Below are 26,449 nucleotides of genomic sequence, written 5' to 3'. Positions count from 1 at the left end.
AAACAAAGTGTCACTAGTATGCCTCTACTTGACTAGCTCGTTAATCGAAGATGGTTATGTTTCCTAACCATAGACATGAGTTGTCATTTGATTAACGAGATCACATCATTAGGATAATGATGTGATTGACATGACCCATTCCATTAGCTTAGCACCCGATCGTTTAGTATGTTGCTATTGCTTTCTTCATGACTTATACATGTTCCTGTGACTATGAGATTATGCAACTCCCGTTTGCCGGAGGAACACTTTGTTTGCTACCAAACGTCACAATGTAACTGGGTGATTATAAAGGTGCTCTATAGGTGTCTCCAAAGGTACATGTTGGGTTGGCGTATTTCGAGATTAGGATTTGTCGCTCCGGTTGTCGGAGAGGTATCTCTGGGCCCTCTCGGTAATGCACATCACTTAAGCCTTGCAAGCAATGCAACTAATAAGTTAGTTGCACGATGATGTATTACGAAACGAGTAAAGAGACTTGCCGGTAACGAGATTGAACTAGGTATTGAGATACCGACGATCGAATCTCGGGCAAGTAACATACCGATGACAAAGGGAACAATGTATGTTGTTATGCGGTCTGACCGATAAAGATCTTCGTAGAATATGTAGGAGCCAATATGAGCATCCAGGTTCCTCTATTGGTTATTGACCGGAGACGTGTCTCGGTCATGTCTACATTGTTCTCGAACCCGTAGGGTCCGCACGCTTAACGTTAGGATGACAGTTTCATTATGAGTTTATATATTTTGATGTACCGAAGGTTGTTCGGAGTCCCGGATGTGATCACGGACTTGACGAGGAGTCTCGAAATGGTCGAGACATAAAGATCGATATATTGGACGACTATATTTGGACACCGGAAAGGTTCTGGGTGAGATTGGGACAATACCGGATCACCGGGAGGTTATCGGAACCCGCCGGGAGGTATATGGGCCTTATTGGGCCTTAGTGGAAAGGAGGGGAAAGGAGCATGGGAGGGGGCGCCCCCCAAGCCCAATCCGAATAGGGAGGGGGGCCGGCCCCCCTTTCCTTCCTCCCTCCTTCCCTCTCCTACTCCTAATAGGAAAAGGGGGAGTCCTACTCCCGGTGGGAGTTGGACTCCCCCCCTTGGGCGCGCCACCCTCCTTGGCCGGCCCCCTCCTCCACTCCTTTATATACGGGGGCAGGGGGGCACCATAGAGATACAACAATTGATCATTGATCTCTTAGCCGTGTGCGGTGCCCCCTCCACCATAATCCTCGATAATATTGTAGCGGTGCTTAGGCGACGCCCTGCGACGGTAGAACATCAAGATCGTCACCACGCCGTCGTGCTAACGGAACTCATCCCCGACACTTTGCTGGATCGGAGTCCAGGGATCGTCATTGAGCTGAACGTGTGCAAAAACTCGGAGGTGCCATAGTTTCGGTGCTTGATTGGTCGGCCCATGAAGACGTACGACTACATCAACCGCATTGTTATAACGCTTCCGCTTCCGGTCTACGAGGGTACGTAGACAACACTCTCCCCTCTCGTTGCTGTGCATCACCATGATCTTGCATGTGCGTAGGAATTTTTTTGAAATTACTACGTTCCCTAACAGTGGCATCCGAGCCTAGGTTTTATGTGTTGATGTTATATGCACGAGTAGAACACAAGTGAGTTGTGGGCGATATAAGTCATACTGCTTACCAGCATGTCATACTTTGGTTCGGCGGTATTGTTGGATGAAGCGGCCCGGACCGACATTACGCGCACGCTTACGCGAGAGTGGTTCTACCGACATGCTTTGCACACAGGTGGCTGGCGGGTGTCAGTTTCTCCAACTTTAGTTGAACCGAGTGTGGCTACGCCCGGTCCTTGCAAAGGTTAAAACAACACCAACTTGACAAACTATCATTGTGGTTTTTGATGCGTAGGTAAGATTGGTTCTTGCTAAGCCCGTAGCAGCCACGTAAAACTTGCAACAAACAAAGTACAGGACGTCTAACTTGTCTTTGCAGGGCATGTTGTGATGTGATATGGTCAAGGCATGATGCTAAATTTTATTGTATGAGATGATCATGTTTTGTAACCAAGTTATCGGCAACTGGCAGGAGCCATATGGTTGCCGCTTTATTGTATGCAATGCAATCGCCCTGTAATGCTTTACTTTATCACTAAGCGGTAGCGATAGTCATAGAAGCATAAGATTGGCGAGAAGACAACGACGCTACGATGGAGATCAAGGTGTCGCACCGGTGACGATGGTGATCATGACGATGCTTCGGAGATGGAGATCACAAGCACAAGATGATGATGGCCATATCATATCACTTATATTGATTGCATGTGATGTTTATCTTTTATGCATCTTATCTTGCTTTGATTGACGGTAGCATTATAAGATGATCTCTCACTAAATTTCAAGATAAAAGTGTTCTCCCTGAGTATGCACCGTTGCCAAAGTTCGTCGTGCCCAGACACCACGTGATGATCGGGTGTGATAAGCTCTACGTCCATCTACAACGGGTGCAAGCCAGTTTTGCACACGCAGAATACTCAGGTTAAACTTGACGAGCCTGGCATATGCAAATATGGCCTCGGAACACTGAGACCGAAAGGTCGAGCGTGAATCATATAGTAGATATGATCAACATAGTGATGTTCACCATTGAAAACTACTCCATTTCACGTGATGATCGGTTATGGTTTAGTTGATTTGGATCACGTGATCACTTAGAAGATTAGAGGGATGTCTTTCTAAGTGGGAGTTCTTAAGTAATATGATTAATTGAACTTAAATTTATCATGAACTTAGTACCTGATAGTATCTTGCTTGTTTATGTTTGATTGTAGATAGATGGCCCGTGCTGTTGTTCCGTTGAATTTTAATGCGTTCCTTGAGAAAGCAAAGTTGAAAGATGATGGTAGCAATTACACGGACTAGGTCCGTAACTTGAGGATTATCCTCATTGCTGCACAGAAGAATTACGTCCTGGAAGCACCGCTAGGTGCCAGGCCTGCTGCTGGAGCAACACCAGATGTTATGAACGTCTGGCAGAGCAAAGCTGATGACTACTTGATAGTTCAGTGTGTTATGCTTTACGGCTTAGAATCGGGACTTCAACGACGTTTTGAACGTCATGGAGCATATGAGATGTTCCAGGAGTTGAAGATAATATTTCAAGCAAATGCCCGGATTGAGAGATATGAAGTCTCCAATAAATTCTATAGCTGCAAGATGGAGGAGAATAGTTCTGTCAGTGAACATATACTCAAAATATCTGGGTATCATAATCACTTGACTCAACTGGGAGTTAATCTTCCTGTTGATAGTGTCATTGACAGAGTTCTTCAATCACTGCCACCAAGCTACAAGAGCTTCGTGATGAACTATAACATGCAAGGGATGGATAAGACAATTCCTGAGCTCTTCGCAATGCTAAAGGCTGCGGAGGTAGAAATCAAAAAGGAGCATCAAGTGTTGATGGTCAACAAGACCGCCGGTTTCAAGAAAAAGGGCAAAGGGAAGAAGAAGGGGAACTTCAAGAAGAACAGTAAGCAAGTTACTGCACAGGAGAAGAAACCCAAATATGGACCTAAGCCTGAAACTGAGTGCTTCTACTGCAAGCAGACTGGACACTGGAAGCGGAACTGCCCCAAGTATTTGGCGGATAAGAAGGATGCAAGGTGAACAAAGGTATATGTGATATACATGTAATTGATGTGTACCTTACTAGAGCTCGCAGTAGCACCTGGGTATTTGATACTGGTTCTGTTGCTAACATTTGCAACTCGAAACAGGGACTACGGATTAAGTGAACACTAGCAAAGGACGAGGTGACGATGCGCGTGGGAAATGGTTCCAAAGTCGATTTGATCGTGGTCGGCACGCTACCTCTACATCTACCTTCGGGATTAGTTTTAGACCTAAATAATTGTTATTTGGTGCCAGCGTTGAGCATGAACATTATATATGGATCTTGTTTGATGCGAGACGGTTATTCATTTAAATTATAGAATAATGGTTGTTCTATTTATATGAGTAATATCTTTTATGGTCATGCACCCTTGAAGAATGGTCTATTTTTGATGAATCTCGATAGTAGTGATACACATATTCGTAATGTTGAAGCCAAAAGATGCAGAGTTGATAATGATAGTGCAACTTATTTGTGGCACTGCCGTTTAGGTCATATCGGTGTAAAGCGCATGAAGAAACTCCATACTGATGGAATTTTGGAATCACTTGATTATGAATCACTTGGTACTTGCGAACCGTGCCTCATGGGCAAGATGACCAAAACGCCGTTCTCCGATACTATGGAGAGAGCAACGGATTTGTTGGAAATCATACATACAGATGTATGTGGTCCGATGAATATTGAGGCTCGTGGCGGATATCGTTATTTTCTCACCTTCACAGATGATTTAAGCAGATATGGGTATATCTACTTAATGAAACATAAGTCTGAAACATTTGAAAAGTTCAAAGAATTTCAGAGTGAAGTTGAAAATCATCGTATCAAGAAAATAAAGTTTCTACGATCTGATCGTGGAGGAGAATATTTGAGTTACGAGTGTGGTTTACATTTGAAACAATGCGGAATAGTTTCGCAACTCACGCCACCCGGAACACCACAGCGTAATGGTGTGTCCGAATGTCGTAATCGTACTTTACTTGATATGGTGCGATCTATGATGTCTCTTATAGATTTACCGCTATCGTTTTGGGTTTATGCTTTAGAGACGGCCGCATTCACGTTAAATAGGGCACCATCAAAATCCGTTGAGACGACGCCTTATGAACTATGGTTTGGCAAGAAACCAAAGTTGTCGTTTCTGAAAGTTTGGGGCTGCGATGCTTATGTGAAAAAGCTTCAACCTGATAAGCTCGAACCCAAATCGGAGAAATGTGTCTTCATAGGATACCCGAAGGAGACTGTTGGGTACACCTTCTATCACAGATCCGAAGGCAAGATATTTGTTGCTAAGAATGGATCCTTTCTAGAGAAGGAGTTCCTCTCGAAAGAAGTGAGTGGGAGGAAAGTAGAACTTGATGAGGTAACTGTACCTGCTCCCTTGTTGGAAAGTAGTACATCACATAAACCGGTTTCTGTGACACCTACACCAATTAAGGAGGAAGCTAATGATAATGATCATGAAACTTCAGAACAAGTTACTACTGAACCTCGTAGATCAACCAGAGTAAGATCCGCACCAGAGTGGTACGGTAATCCTGTTCTGGAAGTCATGCTACTAGATCATGATGAACCTACGAACTATGAAGAAGCAATGGTGAGCCCAAATTCCGCAAAATGGCTCGAAGCCATGAAATCTGAGATGGGATCCATGTATGAGAACAAAGTGTGGACTTTGGTTGACTTGCCCAATGATCGGCAAGCAATTGAAAATAAATGGATCTTCAAGAAGAAGACTGATGCTGACGGTAATGTTACTGTCTACAAAGCTCGACTTGTCGCAAAAGGTTTTCGACAAGTTCAAGGGATTGACTACGATGAGACCTTCTCACCCGTAGCGATGCTTAAGTCTATCCGAATCATGTTAGCAATTGCCGCATTTTATGATTATGAAATTTGGCAGATGGATGTCAAAACTGCATTCCTGAATGGATTTCTGGAAGAAGAGTTGTATATGTTGCAGCCGGAAGGTTTTGTCGATCCAAAGGGAGCTAACAAAGTGTGCAAGCTCCAGCGATCCATTTATGGACTGGTGCAAGCATCTCGGAGTTGGAATAAACGCTTTGATAGTGTGATCAAAGCATTTGGTTTTGTACAGACTTTTGGAGAAGCCTGTATTTACAAGAAAGTGAGTGGGAGCTCTGTAGCATTTCTGATATTATATGTGGATGACATATTGCTAATCGGAAATGATATAGAATTTCTGGATAGCATAAAGGGATACTTGAATAAGAGTTTTTCAATGAAAGACCTCGGTGAAACTGCTTACATATTGGGCATTAATATCTATAGAGATAGATCAAGACGCTTAATTGGACTTTCACAAAGCACATATGAGGGAGCCCTGGATTAGGGGGTGTTCGGATAGCCGGACTATACCTTCAGCCGGACTCCTGGACTATGAAGATACAAGATTGAAGACTTCGTCCCGGTTCCGGATGGGACTTTCCTTGGCGTGGAAGGCAAGCTTGGCGATGCGGATATTCAAGATCTCCTACCATTGTAACCGACTCCATTTAACCCTAACCCTATCCGGTGTCTATATAAACCGGAGGGTCGTAGTCCGTAGGACAGAATCAACTCCATACACAACAATCATACCATAGGCTAGCTTCTAGGGTTTAGCCTCCTTGATCTCGTGGTAGATCAACTCTTGTACTACCCATATCATCAATATTAATCAAGCAGGAGTAGGGTATTACCTCCATCGAGAGGGCCCAAACCTGGGTAAAAACATCGTGTCCCTTGTCTCCTGTTACCATCCGGCCTTGACGCACAGTTCGGGACCCCCTACCCGAGATCCGCCGGTTTTGACACCGACATTGGTGCTGTCATTGAGAGTTCCTCTGTGTCGTCGCCTTCAGGCCCGATGGCTCCTTCGATCATCAACAACGATGCGGTCCAGGGTGAGACTTTTCTCCCCGGACAGATCTTCGTCTTCGGCGGCTTCGCTCTGCGGGCCAATCCCTCGGCCACCTTGAGCAGACCGAAAGCTACGCCCTTGGCCATCAGGTCAGGTTTGGAAGCCTAAACTACACGGCCGACATCCGCGGGGACTTGATCTTCGACGGATTCGAGCCACAGCCAAGCGCGCCGCACTGTCTCGATGGGCATGATGTAGCTCTGCCGCCGAACAGCGCTTTGGAGGCCGCACGCGCATCGTTTCCGACCATTGATTCGGAGCCTACTGCACCGATCGAGGATCAGCGATTGGACGCTGCCTCAGGGGCTGCGATCTCAGAGGCGATCGAGCCGAACTCCAGCCCCGCACTCTGCATGACCCGTGACTCCGAGGATCCGGACTCCTCCCCGGACTCCGAACCCCCCGTGCCCCTGCCAATCGAATCCGATTGGGCGCCGATAATGGAGTTCACCGCCGCAGACATCTTTCAACATTCGCCTTTTGGCGACATCCTGAATTCTCTTAAGTCTCTCTCTTTATCAGGAGAGCCCTGGCCGGACCACGGTCAGCGAGGGTGGGATGCGGATGATAAGGAAATTCAAAACCCACCCACCACCCACTTGGTAGCCACTATCGACAATTTAAACGACGTGCTCAACTTTGACTCCGGAGACATCGACAGCATGGATGATGATGCAGGAGATACCGACGAACCAACGCTCATAGGGCATTGGACAGCCACCTCATCTCACGATGTGTACATGGTGGATACCCCTAAAGGAAGCGACAACGAGGAAAAAGGGGATGGGACGGGAGTTCAACCCCCCGAAAAGCAATCAAAGCATCGGCGTAAACGCTGACCCAAGCCCCGCCTCAACATAAACCCAGCCATAAAGCAAGACGAGCCGGGAGACGACAAGCAGGCCTTAGAGTAACCGTCCGAACAGGGCAACACGGATAGAGAAACCGAACATCCCTCCACCGGCGAAAACAGCATTCCGGACGACCTCACGCCGGATGAACCCATGGAGCAGAAGAATCTCCACAACAGGCTCGTTGCAACTGCACGCAGCCTAAAAAAGCAGAAGCGCAAGCTAAAAACAGCGGAAGATGCACTCCGAATTAGATGGAGCAAAGTAATCAATACCGCAGATAAATACGGCGACAGTCGCCGCACTAAAAGCTATCTGAAAAGAAAGCTACTGCCCGAATTCGACGAAGAGGCCCTAAAGCCCTCGCATTCAAAAAATGAGAAAGCCACACGGTCGGATAGACGACCCCGTAAAGGGGCAAGCGGCGCTGCACCTAAAGCGGCATGCGACCCACTTAAGGATTCGCATCATGGCCCAATCAGGTCCATTTATGGGCCAAGAAAGCAAGCTCGCGTAAGCAACGCTATGAAATCATCATCAGAATCCGGCACACTCAAATACAGGGGCGCCGCACACCCCCTATGTTTCACCGATGAGGTTCTGGACTATGAATTCCCAGAGGGATTCAAACCCGTAAACATAGAGGCATATGATGGAACAACAGACCCTGGAGTTTGGATCGAGGATTATATCCTCCACATACATATGGCTAGAGGAGATGATCTCCACGCCATAAAATATTTACCCCTTAAGCTTAAAGGGCCAGCCCGGCATTGGCTTAAAAGCTGGGAAGAGCTCGAGGATGCCTTCCGAGCAAACTTTCAAGGGACCTATGTCCGCCCTCCGGATGCAGACGATCTTAGTCACATAACTCAACAACCCGGAGAATCAGCTCGACAGTTCTGGAATAGATTCCTCACTAAAAAGAATCAAATAGTCGACTGTCCGGACGCCGAAGCCTTAGCAGCTTTCAGGCTCAACGTCCGAGACGAATGGCTCGCCAGACACATCGGCCAAGAAAAGCCGAGAACAATGGCCGCACTAACAAGCCTCATGACCCGCTTTTGTGCAGGGGAGGACAGCTGGTTGGCAAGATGCAGCCCCAGCGATCCAAGTACATCCGAAACTAGGGATGGAAACGGAAAACCGTGACGCAACAAGGACCGTCGCCGGACTAAGGACAAAAGTCCGAAGAGCACAGCAATCAATGCCGGATTCAAAGGCTCACGACAAAATCAGGCAAAATCGCTCCCACAGGATAACATGGACGATCCATCCAACCTAAGTAAAATCCTGGACAGGATATGTCAAATACACAGTACTCCCGGGAAGCCTGCTAACCATACCCACAGAGACTGTTGGGTTTTCAAACAATCCGGCAGACTCAATGCCGAACACAAGGGGCTCGGCACACCAAGCAAAGACGAGGACGAACCCCAAAAGCAGAGCACCAGGAAACAAAAGAACTTCCCACAAGAAGTAAAAACGGTGAACTCACTTCACATAACAAAACGTGCGGCGCCCGTAAAGGTACGCACCACACGGCCCATTCCCATGGGTCCCGCCACTGGTTGTCAAAACCGATCATTTTCGATCAGATAGATTATTCTAGAAATATCAAGAATGTAGGCTGGACTGCCTTGATACTCAATCCAATAATTGGCGGGCTCCAGTTTTCAAATGTCCTTATGGACGGCGGCAGTGGACTAAACCTGATATATCGGGATACAATACAGCACATGGGGATAAACCTAGCAAGAATACGCCGCAGCAAAACCTCCTTTCAAGGGGTAATACCTGGTCCGGACACCCATTGTATGGGTTTTCTCCGGCTCGAAGTCATATTCGGCTCTGCCGATAACTTCCGCCGCGAAAAGCTGACCTTCCATATCGTCCCGTTCTCAAGTCGCTATCAAGCACTACTGGGACGTGAATCTTTCGCTCGCTTTAACGCAATACCGCATTATGCATCTCTTACGCTTAAGATGCCCGGTCCACGAGGCATCATCTCTTTGAAGGGGAAGCACTAAAGTGCGCCTCCCCAAGCGAAGGACTGTGCGGCCGCTTTGACAGCCCCACAGCAAAATGGCCTCACCGGCCAAAAAACTTCGAAATAGGTCATTCAAGACCACGAACGCGGATGGACGAGTTCGGTGCAAAATCATTATTGATGCAGGCCTAGAAGCCATATACCCCCGCACTAGGGGCTCTACGCATAAGAGACAATAAAGCTCAATCTTATATATTTTCCTTTATACTTTGTTTATTTTAAACTTTTTCGGCACGACCCGTTTTCAACTCAGTTCCTCTCTTTTACAGATGAACGTCGTGCGGCGCCCGTCTAGGATATGGTAACGGAGACACAGGCGCAGATGTGCAGTAGGGACCCGTCCTAAAGGATTATTTTCAGATTAAGATCCTGCGTAAACCTTTTTTACTGTCTCTTGTTGCTAGACATCCCCTAGTTTTTTCTGATATAACCAAGGAGGAGGCTGGCGTCTTGGCATGTGGCCACGTCAGAATTTTTTGCACGTACCTGGACACTAGGGGCTTTCTTTTTTAATAAAGAGTGTTGTTTCGCCCGCACTCATAAAGACCGAACACCTTAAGGAGTGTTCGGCAGCGCGAGTTTTGGCATTATATGCATCAGCTCCGAATCATGTCTTTGGTCAAATGTTGGGTTGCCCAGCTCCTGAGTTCGGCTACCTTACGTTCCGCTCTATCAGCTAAGGTAGCACCAGGAGAACTACTACGATCGTGCCCCGGTTCGGCCGGGCGAGCACCTCAGTAGAGAAAGCCGAAAACTGACTGTCATGATGTAGCGTGAGACTGGTCAACCACTCGATGACCTATCGGAATCTATCGGATTCCTCCGCTTTAACGAAGGGTCGCTTCCCAGTCAGGCACATACGCGCCCCGAACTCGGGCGAGCGCAGTCGCCACCAAGAGGCTACCTAAATAGTCTCACTATCAAGCTCCTATGGCTAAGTGGAAGTGTTAAAGCATTATAGTCCAGTTGCCTGGCCCGCTGCGCTATCACCTCCTTTGTAGGACCAAGACGTTGGGTTAAGTGTGAAAATGCGTCTTCTGCGAGCACCCCCGCACTATGTGCGTGGGGGCTGAAGCCAACGACTGCCATCTTTCAGATTTTGTATATATATCTTAAAACGGCCGCACAGGAGGTGTTCCCAATACTTGAAGGCACAAGTATAAAAAAGGCCACTACAGTCTTTCAAAATATTACTTTATAATTACATATGCTATCATAACATAGCATCTTTCAAGCACCGCGTCTCTATTACACGAGCGCCTTCAAGGACTTCCTGAAAATAGTGCTCGGAGGGTACTCGGCTTTTGTCCGAATCTCGGGATGCAACAATGGTGGTCTCCATCTCTGCCCAGTATGTCTTGACACGGGCAAGAGCCATCCTTGCGCCCTCTATGCATGCTGACCTCTTCATTGCATCAATACGCGGCACGGCGTCCAGGAATTGCTGCACCAAGATGAAATAACTCTTCGGCTCCGATCTCCCTGGCCACAGATGACCCATGACGTACTTCATGACGAGCCCGGACAACCTATTCAGTTCGGCCCATTGAGCCAAACGATCGACCACTGCTAGTGGACGCTCTGGATTGTGAAACTGTGACCAGAAAAGCTTTTCCACTGTGCGATCTTTCTGATCTCAAAAGTGTTCGGTCGCATCAGCAGCACTAGCTGCCAAATCCAGATAGGTATCCTCCTCACTCCACATCCGGTCCAACGGAGCAAACTTCGGATCGCAAAATTTCCTTCGCAGCAGAAAGGGCTTTCCAGCCGCAATCTGTTCGGCCTGATGCAGCTCCTCCTTCGCAGCTCTCATCACAGAGCGCGCGTCCTTGGCATTGGCAACGGCCTTCTCTAAGTCCGTCTGTTTCGCCTGGTCTTATTTCTCAAGAAGTCTGCAATGGTCCGCAGCACTCTTTAACTTTTCGGCCATCTCGGCCATCTCTTCCTTGCTTTGGCAATGAGCAGCCTGTTCGGCTCTCAGTTCTTCAAGGGCTTTCTTGGCAGCCGCATCACTTTCTCTGGCTTGTTCTTTAGCTCGGGCAAGCTCTGCCCTAAGACTCTCCACGGCGGCCGCACCATCTGCGTCAAGCACACACATCGTAAGAAACAGGCATAAAACTGTTCTTACCCGATGCCGCCCGAGGAATTACATACCTTGAGCCTCATCAAGCCGCTTATTGACAAGCGTGATGTCGGCATCTGCCACCTCCAGTTGCCGCTTTAGTTCGGCAAAATCGTCAGCCCGGCTCGATTCCGGACACCCTGCCGCCTACATTCAAAGGCGACATCTTAGACCTGGGATTATGATCCTCCGCGTGCCGTCATTTCTTGACGACGCGCAGAGTCTCAGGGGCTACTATCTACACAGGGCGCACCTTATTCATGCGCAACTAACAAAAGTATACATTATCTAATGTACCTCAAAACCCGTCAGTAAACTTCTGACGGCCTCATGCAATCCGCTCTCTGCGGATGAGATCCTTTCAATCATCGTGCCCATCAATGCACGGTGCTCCTCCGAGATAGAAGCTCGCCCCAGCAGAATTTTTAGCTCCTCCGGCCGAGCACCAGACGGTGCCGGACTTGTCCCACGACCTCTTTCAAAGGCCGGACGCGGAGAACCTCGGGGGGCCACATAGTTATCTTCCGCCCCTGCCGGAGTCGGAGAAACTCTCCGCGACGACACCTCAGGGTCACCCGCCTCGCTAGGCGGCACGGCAGGGGGAGGCGTCCCGCTCTCCATCATCTCCGGAAGGAGATCCCCCGAAGACGAGCTCTGCTGAGAAGGGCTGAGGTCCGAGCTACAAGGCAAAAATTCGGTTAATCTTCTCAGATATAAATCAAGGATTTCCATCATCCCTCAAAAGGAAAATCTTTCTCCACTTACGGCTCGCTGGAGGGCTGATCCCCTTGAGGGTGTAGTCCGGCCGAGGAACTCCCCGACGCTGGACCCTCTGACGAGGATTTTCTCCCCCGCTTCAAGGCCACGGTTTCCGGGTCATCAGAGGCGGCTCTCTTCTTCCCCTTAGGAGAGGAATTGTCGGTTCCTCCCTTCGGAGCAGCCTCCTTCGAGGAGGCCATAGCTTCCTTGTCCTCCCCCTCCAAAGGCATTGTCTCCAGCATCCTGACCAGCACGGGATCCGGCCTAGTTTCAGGAAGGGGAGTCGGACACCTGATCAGCTTCGCCTTCGCTATCCACTCCTGTTTAAAAGGACGACTCTTTTAGGGGCAAGTTCATGACAATTATACGGATAAAAGGTCCGGGCACAAGGTTGCTTACTTGAGTATCCGGGTGATTGCGGCTTAGGCCTGCGTCCTCGGTTAAATCCGGACACAACTCTTGTGATCCGAAGAACAGTTTATACATCTCCGCAGGCGTTGCGCCCATGAAGTTCTGGAGAGCTCGTGGTCCCTCTGGATTAAACTCCCACAGGCGAAGGGGGCGACGTTTGCCGGGCAATATTCGGCTAATCAGCATGACCTGCGTCACCTTGACCAAGCTGAGGTCTCCTTCCAAGAGATCCTTAATTTGGCCCTATAACAAGGGCACGTCCTTGGGCAAACCCCAATCTAACCCTCTGTTGACCCATGACGCTAGCCGTGGTGGGGGACCCGAGCGAAAGGCAGGAAGCGCCACCCACTTGGTGCTCCGAGGAGCGGTGATATAAAACCACTCTCATTGCCACAAGCCCAGCTCCTCTTGAAAAGAGCCCTCGGGCCATGGAGAATCAGCATTTTTGCTTATAACAGCGCCTCCTGTGACGACCGGTTTTCCAATAAAAATATTTATTGAGAAACCAATCTTTTGAGTCCAGTATGAGAAAAATCCTCCTTACCGGTAGACAAATTCTTGATACAATAAGCCAGTAGCATAAAATATATTACAGGGTCGAACTATGGTTGCTCAACCAAATTATTACAAGCACGCCAATCATTATACATAATGGCGGACATGACACAGTGGTGTGGAGGCATACTACTGACTCGAGGATAGGGTGGTGGTGGAAAAACACAGCGGGGAGTGGGATACAAGACTCTAAAACTGGCATCTCATCGAGCGTCGAGGTGAGGCTCGATGAATTTATTTGGTAGCGGAAGTGGATATAATACAGTGACCAAATCCAGGGTCGCACGAGACTGACTGGGATTCCTCTAGGCGTCGGACTCGCTATGAAATTCTTCATCCATGAGATCGCCTTCGTCAGCATCTGGCCAAATCAACAAGCCAGGTGAGTACTTTGAAAGTACTCGCAAGACAGTTCGGACGTAAGATATAACAAATGCATGCATGGATACGTCATGATTAATTTTAACAGTGGCACATTAATTCGTAAAAACAAGACAGGTAAAAGGGGGTCAGCGGTAGTCCGCTCGAAAACCCAACAAGATAACTGTAAACCCAATCGGGTGTCTGAAGCAACACCTCGATAGGAAGATAAATAAATAAAGCATGCCGCAGTCGGGCGTCTAGGCGACACCACATAAGGGGCTTTAAAATAAATGCCACAGTCGGGCGTCGGAGCGACGCCACATAAAGGGCTTTAAAAGAAATGCCACGGTCGGGCGTCTGAGCGACGCCACATAAAGGGCTTTAAAAGAAATGCCACAGTCGGGCGTCTGAGCGACGCCACATAAAGGGCTTTAAAAGAAATGCCACAGTCGGACGTCTGAGCGACATCGCAGAAAGGGCTTTCATTGAAAGTAAAATATAACAATGCCACAGTCAGACGTCTGAGCGACATCACAGAAAGGGCTTTTACTGAAAGTAAATAATAACAATACCACAGTCGGACATCTGAGCGACATCACAGAAAGGGCTTTTATTCACAAGTAAATAATACTCATAATAAACATTCAATTCATGAAAATAAACAGGTTAGTCCATCCACAGGAATAATCATTTAACCGGACTTAGCACTCATGTGATTCACCGGAGTCTCTGTCATCAAAACTGACATTTGGTCAGGATAAGATAATACCGAACTTGGACATGGAATAGATGATTCAAAGGAATGGATGACTCTGCAGAGTTTGTACAAAATTTTCCCACAGCCAACGGATTTCCGTAGTCACGAAGGACTAGTTCCGTTTACGGTATTTTGGAAGAAAACACAGCTAACCAGTACACACCCATCCTACCTATCGATGATAGGAATCACCCTAGACATCGTCCAAGAAAAACTTTTGAGACGGGGAGATCACAATCTCGAATAGCATGGGATCAAATTTATATACGCGCGCTCTAAGGGGTGCCCCCCTCTCGGTCCCAACCGGAAACACCCATGCCCCCTGACCGGATGACTGGCTTTAATCCAGGGCCATGGAACCATCATCACGGCCTCTCCTTTTTGGTGTGTACCAGGAAAGCGGTTTACAACTTACTAAGCCATATTCCTTGCAGAAAACATGTGGTAGTACAGGGAAGGAAGAATGAAAGGAACTGGAATGATACGGGTTGACCCTGAAGTCATATAGCCTGGCATAAGACTGGCATGCTACAACACTGCCATCTTACCCATCCTCATGCCAACACATGGCCATGCATACTCACATCCATCGACTCATGGATTTTCGAAACTCACTTGCCTCATCGTTGCATGTAACATGACATTCATCGGTATGTTCATCAACATGCAATAAACTACTTAATGCAAACATGCCAAAACAATCATCATATCAAAAGTTCAAACATGCTTGCCTGGTTCAGAGTAGTCGGAGCCTAGCTCGGTGAAGTTCGCGGTCCCGTCACCTCCTTCGGTATCTATGGCATAAAGAAAATATACGCGCTATCGTGAATACCGTGAGGTGCACAAAAATTTCTCCAAATTTTTTCAAATAAATCTGATAAAAAACTAGACAAAGTTTTAAGGAGAACAGAAAAAGAATCAATCAAAAATACTTTACTGTTAAAAAATTATAAGGGTTTTAGTCCAGGGACTCATCTGTAATGAAACAGAAAGTTCCCAGGGGCTAACTTATAAAAAAAGAAAACGATTCGAATAAGAATGCGCCGGCCCAGCGGGAAAACGCATTTGGCAGAAGACGTTTTCAGAAAACGTTTCGCTTAGAAAGGACAGAGAGGCTGACAGGCGGGTCCCGCCCGTCAGGTTTGAATTTTTAAAAGAGGCGGCAGAGCTCGACGGTGCCCGAGAGCCGCGGTGGTCGCCGACGGCGATCCACGGCGAGGCAGGGAGATCGGAGGGTACCTCCGTGTTCAGGGCGCCATTCCGCGTCGGTTGGTGGTGGTGGTGGTCGCCGGCGAGTACCACGTCGACGGCGAGTCTTGCTCCGGCGGACGACGGTTCGGGTGGTCGAGGGCCTCGTCGGAGAGAGCTGCGAAGGCCAAATTGACGCTGGGGTTAGCTCACTGGGTGCTAGAGGAGGCTATAGACGAGATTTGGGCGCCGGGGACGGCCTCACCGGAGCGAATCGAGCTGGTGGCCGAGGCGGATCGGGGCGGCCGGAGTTGGGGGAGGAGACCTCCTCGAGGTCCTCCTGGTGGCTTGGCAGGGTCCTGGAGAGGTGCAGTGAAGGTGTGTGCTCGTGAGCGAGCTCGGGGTCCTTTTTATAGGTGATCCGAGGCGGTGGCCGTGAACGGGGATCTCCGGCGAAGGTTACGGCGGCGCAGAGCTTGGTCGGGGAGGTTTAGGGAGTTGGGCGTCATCGTGGAGGTCCACCGGTTCCATTTAGGTGCTAAACGAGCTTGGATTGGGTGCTTTGGGCGAGCTCGACGGAACGGGGCGGCGCGGGCCCGTCGGCGGCAGGGAGCACGTTCCGTGCTTGCCGGGCCACGGCGATGGTGCCACGGGCGTGCGCTGGCATGGCAGGGACACGCGGAGAGCCAGGGGACATTGGGCGGCGCCGGGTGGCGTGGCGAGCGGGCTCGGGCCCTCGCTGGCCGCCACGGGAGGCGCAGCCACCGCAGAAGCTTTCAACGCCGGCGAGGCTCGTCGCCACCGACGCCAGGAATCGGCCAAGCGTGCGTGCGGTGCTCTGGCCAGGGAGGAGAGGTCGTGCGCAACGTGCCAGGGGGCACTGGTGATGGATGACAAGCCACTGACGAAAAACGACACTGACTGAATTCTGAAAATCTGAATTTTTCTGAAAGTCTACGGAAACAGTGCCGGCCAGGTGTTCGACGAAATGATTTTGGCATGTGGAGAAGTTTCCTTGAGCTGAATTTTGGTGGGGTGGCCTCTCATTGCACCAGGAGGCTGCCTAAATTTTTGTGGAATTTTTGGAGAAGTGTAGATATGAATTTCATCAAATTTGTCAAATCTGGTCCAAACTTGCAGTGAGTGAAATTTGAAATTTTTTGAAAAGAAGAAGAGTGGATCAAGATGGTTCTAGGTTGTAGGTACTAAGGACAATCCAGAGGAGTTGGTTTGAGATAAAAATTCAAAGGCAATGAGGTACTTGCATTGAAAATCACTCAGGTTCAAAATAATTGGCACAAATGATTTGAGAGATAAAATAATTGAAATAAAAATCCAAAACTTGTTTGGACTTGCTGAGACAGAGAATTTAGATTGTTCAAAGGTGGAGGGAGGGATTTTGAGAAGATTTACTATAGGAGACATGGTAAAACCATGGGTGGTTTTCAAGATAAGAAAACCCTCAAAATTCACAGAGTTCTTTTCATAAGAAAAAGAATAATTTCCAAAAATATATTTTGAGAGGGGAACCATCAGAGAAAGAGTTTTAAATGATCAAACACCATAGTTTGAAGAAGATACAAAAATAAAAATCCATGCCAAAGAAGTTTTTAAGAGGAAGGTTTTCTGGAAAATTTTAAATGGCCTCTTTTCAAAAACCACAAAGTTTTTGCTGAAAACCAAATAAAAATTTTGGAGTGTCACAACACCTACCCGCTTAGGAAAAATCTCGTCCCCGAGATTTTAGCTGATCCTTAAATAAGTGTGGATGCTCTGTCCGAAGGAAATCCTCCCTTTCCCAGGTTGCTTCACTTTCGGTGTGGTTGCTCCACTGAACTTTGAAAAACTTGATGGTTTTCTGTCGGGTTCTCCTTTCAGACTCCTCTAATATTTTTACTGGACGTTCCCGATAGGTGAGGTCTGGTTGCACGTCAATGTTCTCATGGGATACTTGCTTCTCTGGTTTGCTTACGCACTTCCTTAATTGCGAAACGTGGAACACGTCGTGGACATCGGATAATTATTCGGGTAAGTCTAGCTGGTAGGCTACGGTGCCTCTTCGTGCCACTATGCAGAATGGTCCAATGAATCTTGGTGCTAACTTCCCCTTAATCTTAAACCGTTGCAGTCCCCTCATAGGTGATACTCGTAGGTACACAAATTCACCGGGTTCAAAATTGATCCCATGATGTTTCTGATCGTAATAACTCTTCTGTCGGCTTTGAGCGGTCTTGAGTTGGTCCCTGATTGGCTTGACTTTTTCCTCGGCTTCTTTGAGCATGTCTGGGCCGAAGATACGGCTGTCTCCGGTCTCTGACCAATTTAGCGGGGTACGACATCTCCGTCCGTACAGAGCTTCAAATGGTGCCATTTGCAGGCTGGCCTGGTAACTGTTGTTGTATGCGAACTCGGCATATGGCAGGCTTTCTTCCCAACTGGTTCCATAGCTGAGTACACATGCTCTCAGCATGTCTTCTAAAATTTGGTTTACGCGTTAAGTCTGTCCATCAGTCTGGGGATGGTAGGCAGTACTGAAGGCCAGTTGAGTTCCCAGAGCCTGTTGTAAATGATCCCAGAATCTCGACACGAACTGAGTGCCTCTGTCGGATATTATAGTCTTCGGGACTCCATGCAGACAAACTATACGGGAGAGATAAATCCTGGCAAGCCTCTGAGTGTTGTAGGTTGTCTTCACTGGAATGAAATGTGCCACCTTGGTTAATCTATCGGTGATGACCCATATGGCATCATTCCCGTGTCGTGACCGAGGTAGTCCGACAATAAAATCCATCCCTATTTCATCCCATTTCCACTCAGGTATTTTGTTTGGTTGCAGTATTCCGGCTGGTTTTTGATGCTCAACTTTTATGCGTTGACAAGAATCGCAACATGCAATGAATGTGGCTATGTCCCTCTTCATACCGTGCCACCAAAATCTTTCCTGAATATCCTTATACATTTTGGTTCCTCCAGGGTGGATCGAATATGGGGTGGTGTGTGCTTCAGCTAGAATTTTCTGTTTGAGGTCCTCTATGTTTGGCACGCAGAGTCTGTCTCCGTACCGTAATATTCCATCATCGCCTATGACGAACTCCGAGTCCTTGCCCATACTCACCTTTCTTTTAATTCCTTCAATGCTGGGGTGACCAGGCTGAGCTTCTTTAATTCTTTCCACAAGGTCGGGCTTTATTTCCAAGTTTGATATGGTGCCTTCCGCGATCATTAACAAGTTGAGTTTGGCAAATTCTTGTTGGAATTCAGGTCTCAAGCTTTGCAGACTGTTTTCGTCGGAGCTGGGGTTCCGACTAAGAGCATCGGCCACTACATTTGCCTTTCCTGGATGATAGTGGATACCAACATCATAATCCTTTACCAATTCTAACCAGCGTCGTTGCCGTAAGTTTAATTCTGGCTGTGTGAAAATATATCTCAGACTTTTATGGTCCGTGTATATTTCACATCAATTTCCAAGTAAGAAATGCCTCCAGTCCTTAAGTGCATGAATGACTGCTGCCATTTCTAAGTCATGAGTGGGATAATTTTCCTCATGCTTGCGGAGTTGCCTTGAAGCGTATGCGACAACCTTGCCTTCTTGCATCAACACGCACCCGAGGCCTTTTCGGGATGCGTCACAATACACTTCAAAATTCTTGTGTATGTCTGGCACAATTAATACCGGTGCTGTCGTTAATTTCCGTTTTAGCTCTTGGAAACTTTTCTCGCAGGCTTCTGTCCGTTCAAACTTCTTGTCCTTCTTGAGTAACTGCGTCATTGGCTTGGCTAGGGTGGAGAATCCTTCAATAAATCTGCGGTAATATCCTGCCATTCCCAAGAAACTTCGTATGTCCGTTACGCTGGCTGGTGACTTCCAGCCAAGTATGGCCCTGACTTTCTCTGGGTCCACTGCAATACCGTCTTGGGTCAGCACGTGGCCTAGAAAGCCTACTTGTCTTAGCCAAAATTCGCACTTGCTGAACTTGCCATACAATTGATGTTTCCTGAGTTCTCCTAGCACAATCCTGAGATGTTCCGCGTGCTCTTCTGGTGTCTTGGAGTATATCAGAATATCGTCGATAAATACCACAACGAATTTGTCCATAAACTTCATAAATACTTTGTTCATGAGGTGAACAAAATATGCGGGGGCGTTCGTTAATCCAAAAGGCATTACTGTGAACTCATACAATCCATATCTGGAGGTGAAGGCTGTTTTGGGGATATCTTCTGTTCGCACTTTTAATTGATGGTATCCTGACCTTAAGTCAATCTTTGAGAATACCATGGCCTGAGCGAGCTGATCAAATAAATCGTTTATCCGTGGCATCGGGTATTTGTTCTTGACTGTGACCATGTTAAGTGCTCGGTAGTCTATGCACAATCTCAGTGTTCCATCCTTCTTTTTGGCAAATAAAATTGGTGATCCCCAAGGTGAGGAGCTGGCTCGAATGTATCCCTTGTCCAGTAATTCCTTTATTTGTTTCTTCAACTCAATCAACTCGGATGGTGCCATTCTGTATGGTTTCTTGTATATGGGGGTGGTTCCTGGTGCTAGCTCAATGCTGAATTCTATTTCTCGGTCTGGTGGCATGCCTGGTAGTTCTTCGGGAAATACGTCTGGAAATTCACATACTACTGGAACCTTGTTTAACTCAGAAACGTCCACCTTATTCAATCTCGGCTGCCGGGGTATTTTTCTTTCTTTGGCTGATACCTTTATTGTCTTCCCGTGGTGGTGTGTGAGAATTACGGTCCGGTTGAAACAGTCAATAAAACCTTTGTTGGCGGTTAACCAGTCCATCCCTAGGATGACATCCAGTCCTTTATTTTCCAACATGATAAGATTGGCGTGAAATTCCAATCCTTCGAATGCAATAACCACATTTTGGCAGTAACTCTGAGTAACTTGCCGAAATCCAGGGGACTTGATGATCATGGATTTTTCCAGAGGAAGCATCGAAAAATTATTTTGCAAAGCAAAACTTTTCGAAATGAATGAGTGAGAAGCTCCAGAATCAAACAAAACCATTGCCAGTATTGTGTTGACAGGAAACGTACCGAGTACGATATCCGGAGCGTTTTGTGCTTCTTCTTTGGTCACGTGGTTTAGATGACCCTTCCTGTGGTTGTTGTTGGGGTTGAAATTGTTGCACTTGGGCGCTGAATTATTTCCACCATTGTTTGGCTTCGGGGTCGAGTTCCTTGGCTTGGGGCACTGTTTGGCATAGTGCCCTTCTTCTCCACAAGCGTAGCAAGTAACGCCTGGGCGATATGTGAACTCTTTGTCCCTTGCATGGAAATTCTTGGTTGGGCGTGAGATGTTTGTCGTAGGTTTGTGTGTCCCACCTTTCTGAAAATCTGTCTTGCTTCGGTGGTTGCGCGCAAGAGTAGTCTGGTCTCTTTTTCGCTTGCGTAAATCCTCCAAGCTACGTCTCTCATTTTCCAGAGTAATGGCTTTGTCCACTAGTGTCTTAAAATCTGGAAAAGTGTGCACGACCAGTTGGCATTTAAGCGCGGGCGCCAGACCGTGAAGGAATTTCTCCATCTTCTTGCTTTCAGTCATACGTTCTTCATTGGCGTAGCGAGATAATAGGGTAAATTGACCGTTGTATTCTGACACTGTCATGTTCCTTTGTTTGAGGTCATCGAACTCTCTCTTCTTGATTTTCATAATACTCTTGGGAATGTGTGCACCATGGAAACCTTCCTTGAAATCATCCCAGGTTATATCATTTTCGTTGGGGTGCATGTGCAGAAAATTCTCCCACCATGATGCAGCTGCTCCTGTGAGATAGTGCGGGGCATATAGTACCTTCTCGGGGTCTGAACACTTTGCAATAACTAATTTTCTCTCCATATCTCGAAGCCAATCCTTGGCCTCAAGAGGCTTGTCAGTATGAGAAAATGTTTGGGGACGTGTCTTCTGTAGCTCAGATAACTTGGAATGCTGCTGATACTGTCCATGGTGATTTCCCATGTTGATGACTTGGTTCATCATTTCCCGATGTTGTTGCTGACTCTGCTCATAAAGGCGACACATTTGTGAAAGTGCCGATTCACTGTCCTATTGGCTGGACTGTCCCTGTGTGAACTTGTTGCTGGGTTGTGTATCATAATTTTCCTCTGACGGAGTTGGCATGGAACGAGTCCAAGGACGAGACATTTTTCACTCTGGGGATATATTTTATAAAACCCATAAGAAAAGCGAAAAGAGTCGCAAAAACAATTCCATAAATGCATAAAGCTGGCAAATAAAATTAAATAACCAAGCTTACTTAAGAAAAACAAATCGATTTGCGCGCGGAGAAGGACTGCTCATTACATATCTTACACGCAGACAGTGATTATACAATACATCACTCAGGATATGCGTACATATTCCTGACATGTTATTTATGGCTAGTGCACTCCTCCAGATCCTACATGATGCGCAAACAGGCTACTTCTCACAACCTATGTACATATAAACATATCATACAAAGCGGTTCATTGCATGGCGGCTAAGCGTACTCAGGCGGAGATGTTGACGACCTCCTTTGCCCTGCCGAGGGTGAGGCGTAGCGAGGCTGGGGACTCGACTTCCTCCTCGCTAATAGGCTCCATACGTGTAGTGTTGCGCCGAGTAGATGGAGCGGGTGCCAGGGGCGGAACAACACGAACAGGAGTGGGCGCGCAGGGTGGTGCAGTGCGCGCTGGAGTGGGCGCAATGACTTGGTTGAATTCTTCGGTAGAAGGCAGGCGACGAGTAGGTGCATAAGATGCTGAGGACGAGACAAAAGTCAGTGGCGGTGCGGTGGGCAGGAGCTCCCTCCTGTTGGCAGCACAGCCATGGACTGAGTCCATGCGGGCAGCTACGAAGTCGTCCACCAGGTTGTCGAAGGCTGCCTCCAGGGCCCGGAGATACTCAATAAGCATCTCAAAAGCCTCGTCTCGTTCTCCTCTGGGGCAGGAGAATGCGTAGTGACAGGTGTAAGGCACATGGCATGGAAGATAACGGTAACGACGAGTCTTCATCACGGGGAGGACATCCCTGAGATGAGCTATCGCCTCGCGGGCTGCCATCTGCATAGCATGCCTCCCCGTAGGCATGGCTCTTCCCAAGAACCGGAAGCGGCATAACTCACCACGCCCTCCTTTGAACTGCACCGCGGCCTGGTGCATGGTCAGACTATCGTTGACTCGGTGCTGGCAGAGTGTGAAGACTGGGCGCACAGATGGCCCCATCGCGACCTGAACGATGAAGGAAAGAAGCTTGACGAACCCATCGGGCACGTTGGCGAAGGTATGAGACTCGCAGCTGTTGTCGGCCATCTACAAAAGTAGGCAAAAATTCTGAATGGTCAGATCATAAATTTATGCTGACTGTCAGAAATGACTACAATTGCAGAAAAATATAAATTGGCTCTATCATGCTAATAATCAATTAGCGTTCGCACCTAGTGGCTTCCTACAGTCAGCCTGGCTCTGTACCAAGCTTGTCACGACCGGTTTTCCAATAAAAATATTTATTGAGAAACCAATCTTTTGAGTCCAGTATGAGAAAAATCCTCCTTACCGGTAGACAAATTCTTGATACAATAAGCCAGTAGCATAAAATATATTACAGGGTCGAACTACGGTTGCTCAACCAAATTATTACAAGCACGCCAATCATTATACATAATGGCGGACATGACACAGTGGTGTGGAGGCATACTACTGACTCGAGGATAGGGTGGTGGTGGAAAAACACAGCGGGGAGTGGGATACAAGACTCTAAAACTGGCATCTCATCAAGCGTCGAGGTGAGGCTCGATGAATTTATTTGGTAGCGGAAGCGGATATAATACAGTGACCAAATCCAGGGTCGCACGAGACTGACTGGGATTCCTCTAGGCGTCGGACTCGCTATGAAATTCGTCATCCATGAGATCGCCTTCGTCAGCATCTGGCCAAATCAACAAGCCAGGTGAGTACTTTGAAAGTACTCGCAAGACAGTTCGGACGTAAGATATAACAAATGCATGCATGGATACGTCATGATTAATTTTAACAGTGGCACATTAATTCGTAAAAACAAGACAGGTAAAAGGGGGTCGGCGGTAGTCCGCTCGAAAACCCAACAAGATAACTGTAAACCCAATCGGGTGTCTGAAGCGACACCTCGATAGGAAGATAAATAAATAAAGCCTGCCGCAGTCGCGCGTCTAGGCGACACCACATAAGGGGCTTTAAAAGAAATGCCACAGTCGAGCATCGGAGCGACGCCACATAAAGGGCTTTAAAAGAAATGCCACGGTCGGGCGTCTGAGCGACGCCACATAAAGGGCTTTAAAAGAAATGCCACAGTCGGGCGTCTGAGCGACGCCACATAAAGGGCTTTAAAAGAAATGCCACAGTCGGACGTCTGAGCGACATCGTAGAAAGGGCTTCCATTGAAAGTAAAATATAACAATGCCACAGTCGGACGTCTGAGCGACATCACAGAAAGGGCTTTTTACTGAAAGTAAATAATAACAATACCACAGTTGGACGTCTGAGCGACATCACAGAAAGGGCTTTTATTCACAAGTAAATAATACTCATAATAAACATTCAATTCATGAAAATAAACAGGTTAGTCCATCCACAGGAATAATCATTTAACCGGACTTAGCACTCATGTGATTCACCGGAGTCTCTGTCATCAAAACTGACATTTGGTCAGGATAAGATAATACCAAACATGGACATGGAATAGATGATTCAAAGGAATGTATGACTCTGCAGAGTTTGTACAAAATTTTTCCACAGCCAACCGATTTCCATAGTCACGAAGGACTAGTTCCGTTTACGGTATTTCAGAAGAAAACACAGCTAACCAGTACACACGCATCCTACCTCTCGATGCTAGGAATCACCCTAGACATCGTCCAAGAAAAACTTTTGAGACGGGGAGATCACAATCTCGAATAGCATGGGATCAAATTTATATACGCGCGCTCTAAGGGGTGCCCCCCTCTCGGTCCCAACCGGAAACACCCATGCCCCCTGACCGGATGACTAGCTTTAATCCAGGGCCATGGAACCATCATCACGGCCTCTCCTTTTTGGTGTGTACCAGGAAAGCGGTTTACAACTTACTAAGCCATATTCCTTGCGGAAAACATGTGGTAGTACAGGGAAGGAAGAATGGAAGGAACTGGAATGATACGGGTTGACCCTGAAGTCATATAGCCTGGCATAAGACTGGCATGCTACAACACTGCCATCTTACCCATCCTCATGCCAACACATGGCCATGCATACTCACATCCATCCACTCATGGATTTTCGAAACTCACTTGCCTCATCGTTGCATGTAACATGACATTCGTCGGTATGTTCATCAACATGCCATAAACTAATTAATGCAAACATGCCAAAACAATCATCATATCAAAAGTTCAAACATGCTTGCCTGGTTTAGAGTAGTCGGAGCCTAGCTCGGTGAAGTTCGCGGTCCCGTCACCTCCTTCGGTATCTATGGCATAAAGAAAATATACGCGCTATCGTGAATACCGTGAGGTGCACAAAAATTTCTCCAAATTTTTTTCAAATAAATCTGATAAAAACCTAGACAAAATTTTAAGGAGAACAGAAAAAGAATCAATCAAAAATACTTTTCTGTTAAAAAGTTATAAGGGTTTTAGTCTAGGGACTCATCTGTAATGAAACAGAAAGTTCCCAGGGGCTAACTTATAAAAACAGAAAACGATTCGAATAAGAATGCGCCGGCCCAGCGGGAAAACGCATTTGGCAGAAGACGTTTTCAGAAAACGTTTCGCTTAGAAAGGACAGAGAGGCTGACAGGCGGGTCCCGCCCGTCAGGTTTGAATTTTTAAAAGAGGCGGCAGAGCTCGACGGTGCTCGAGAGCCGCGGTGGTCGCCGGCGGCGATCCACGGCGAGGCAGGGAGATCGGAGGGTACCTCCGTGTTCAGGGCGCCATTCTGCGTCGGTTGGTGGTGGTGGTGGTCGCCAGCGAGTACCACGTCGACGGCGAGTCATGCTCCGGCGGACGGCGGTTCGGGTGGTCGAGGGCCTCGTCGGAGAGAGCTGCGAAGGCCAAATTAACGCTGGGGTTAGCTCACTGGGTGCTAGAGGAGGCTATAGACGAGATTTGGGCGCCGGGGACGGCCTCACCGGAGCGAATCGAGCTGGTGGCCGAGGCGGATCGGGGCGGCCGGAGTTGGGGGAGGAGACCTCCTCGAGGTCCTCCTGGTGGCTTGGCAGGGTCCTGGAGAGGTGCAGTGAAGGTGTGTGCTCGTGAGCGAGCTCGGGGTCCTTTTTATAGGTGATCCGAGGCGGTGGCCGTGAACGGGGATCTCCGGCGAAGGTTACGGCGGCGCAGAGCTTGGTCGGGGAGGTTTAGGGAGTTGGGCGTCATCGTGGAGGTCCACCGGTTCCATTTAGGTGCTAAACGAGCTTGGATTGGGTGCTTTGGGCGAGCTCGACGGAACGGGGCGGCGCGGGCCCGTCGGCGGCAGGGAGCACGTTCCGTGCTTGCCGGGCCACGGCGACGGTGCCACGGGCGTGCGCTGGCATGGCAGGGACACGCGGAGAGCCAGGGGACATTGGGCGGCGCCGGGTGGCGTGGCGAGCGGGCTCGGGCCCTCGCTGGCCGCCACGGGAGGCGCAGCCACCGCAGAAGCTTTCAACGCCGGCGAGGCTCGTCGCCACCGACGCCAGGAATCGGCCAAGCGTGCGTGCGGTGCTCTGGCCAGGGAGGAGAGGTCGTGCGCAACGTGCCAGGGGGCACTGGTGATGGATGACAAGCCACTGACGAAAAACGACACTGACTGAATTCTG

General features: G+C 48.1%; 1 pseudogene; it reads right to left on the bottom strand.

The window, feature by feature from the left end:
• The window catches only part of LOC125546184, a 177,181-nt pseudogene that overhangs the window by 18,014 nt on the left and 132,718 nt on the right, over positions 1 to 26,449 (bottom strand).

Source organism: Triticum urartu, chromosome 3, assembly GCF_003073215.2.
Source record: "Triticum urartu cultivar G1812 chromosome 3, Tu2.1, whole genome shotgun sequence".
Taxonomy (NCBI): Eukaryota; Viridiplantae; Streptophyta; class Magnoliopsida; order Poales; family Poaceae; genus Triticum; species Triticum urartu.
Note: the sequence above shows the minus strand (reverse complement) of the source record. Positions and strands in the feature narration are given on the sequence as shown.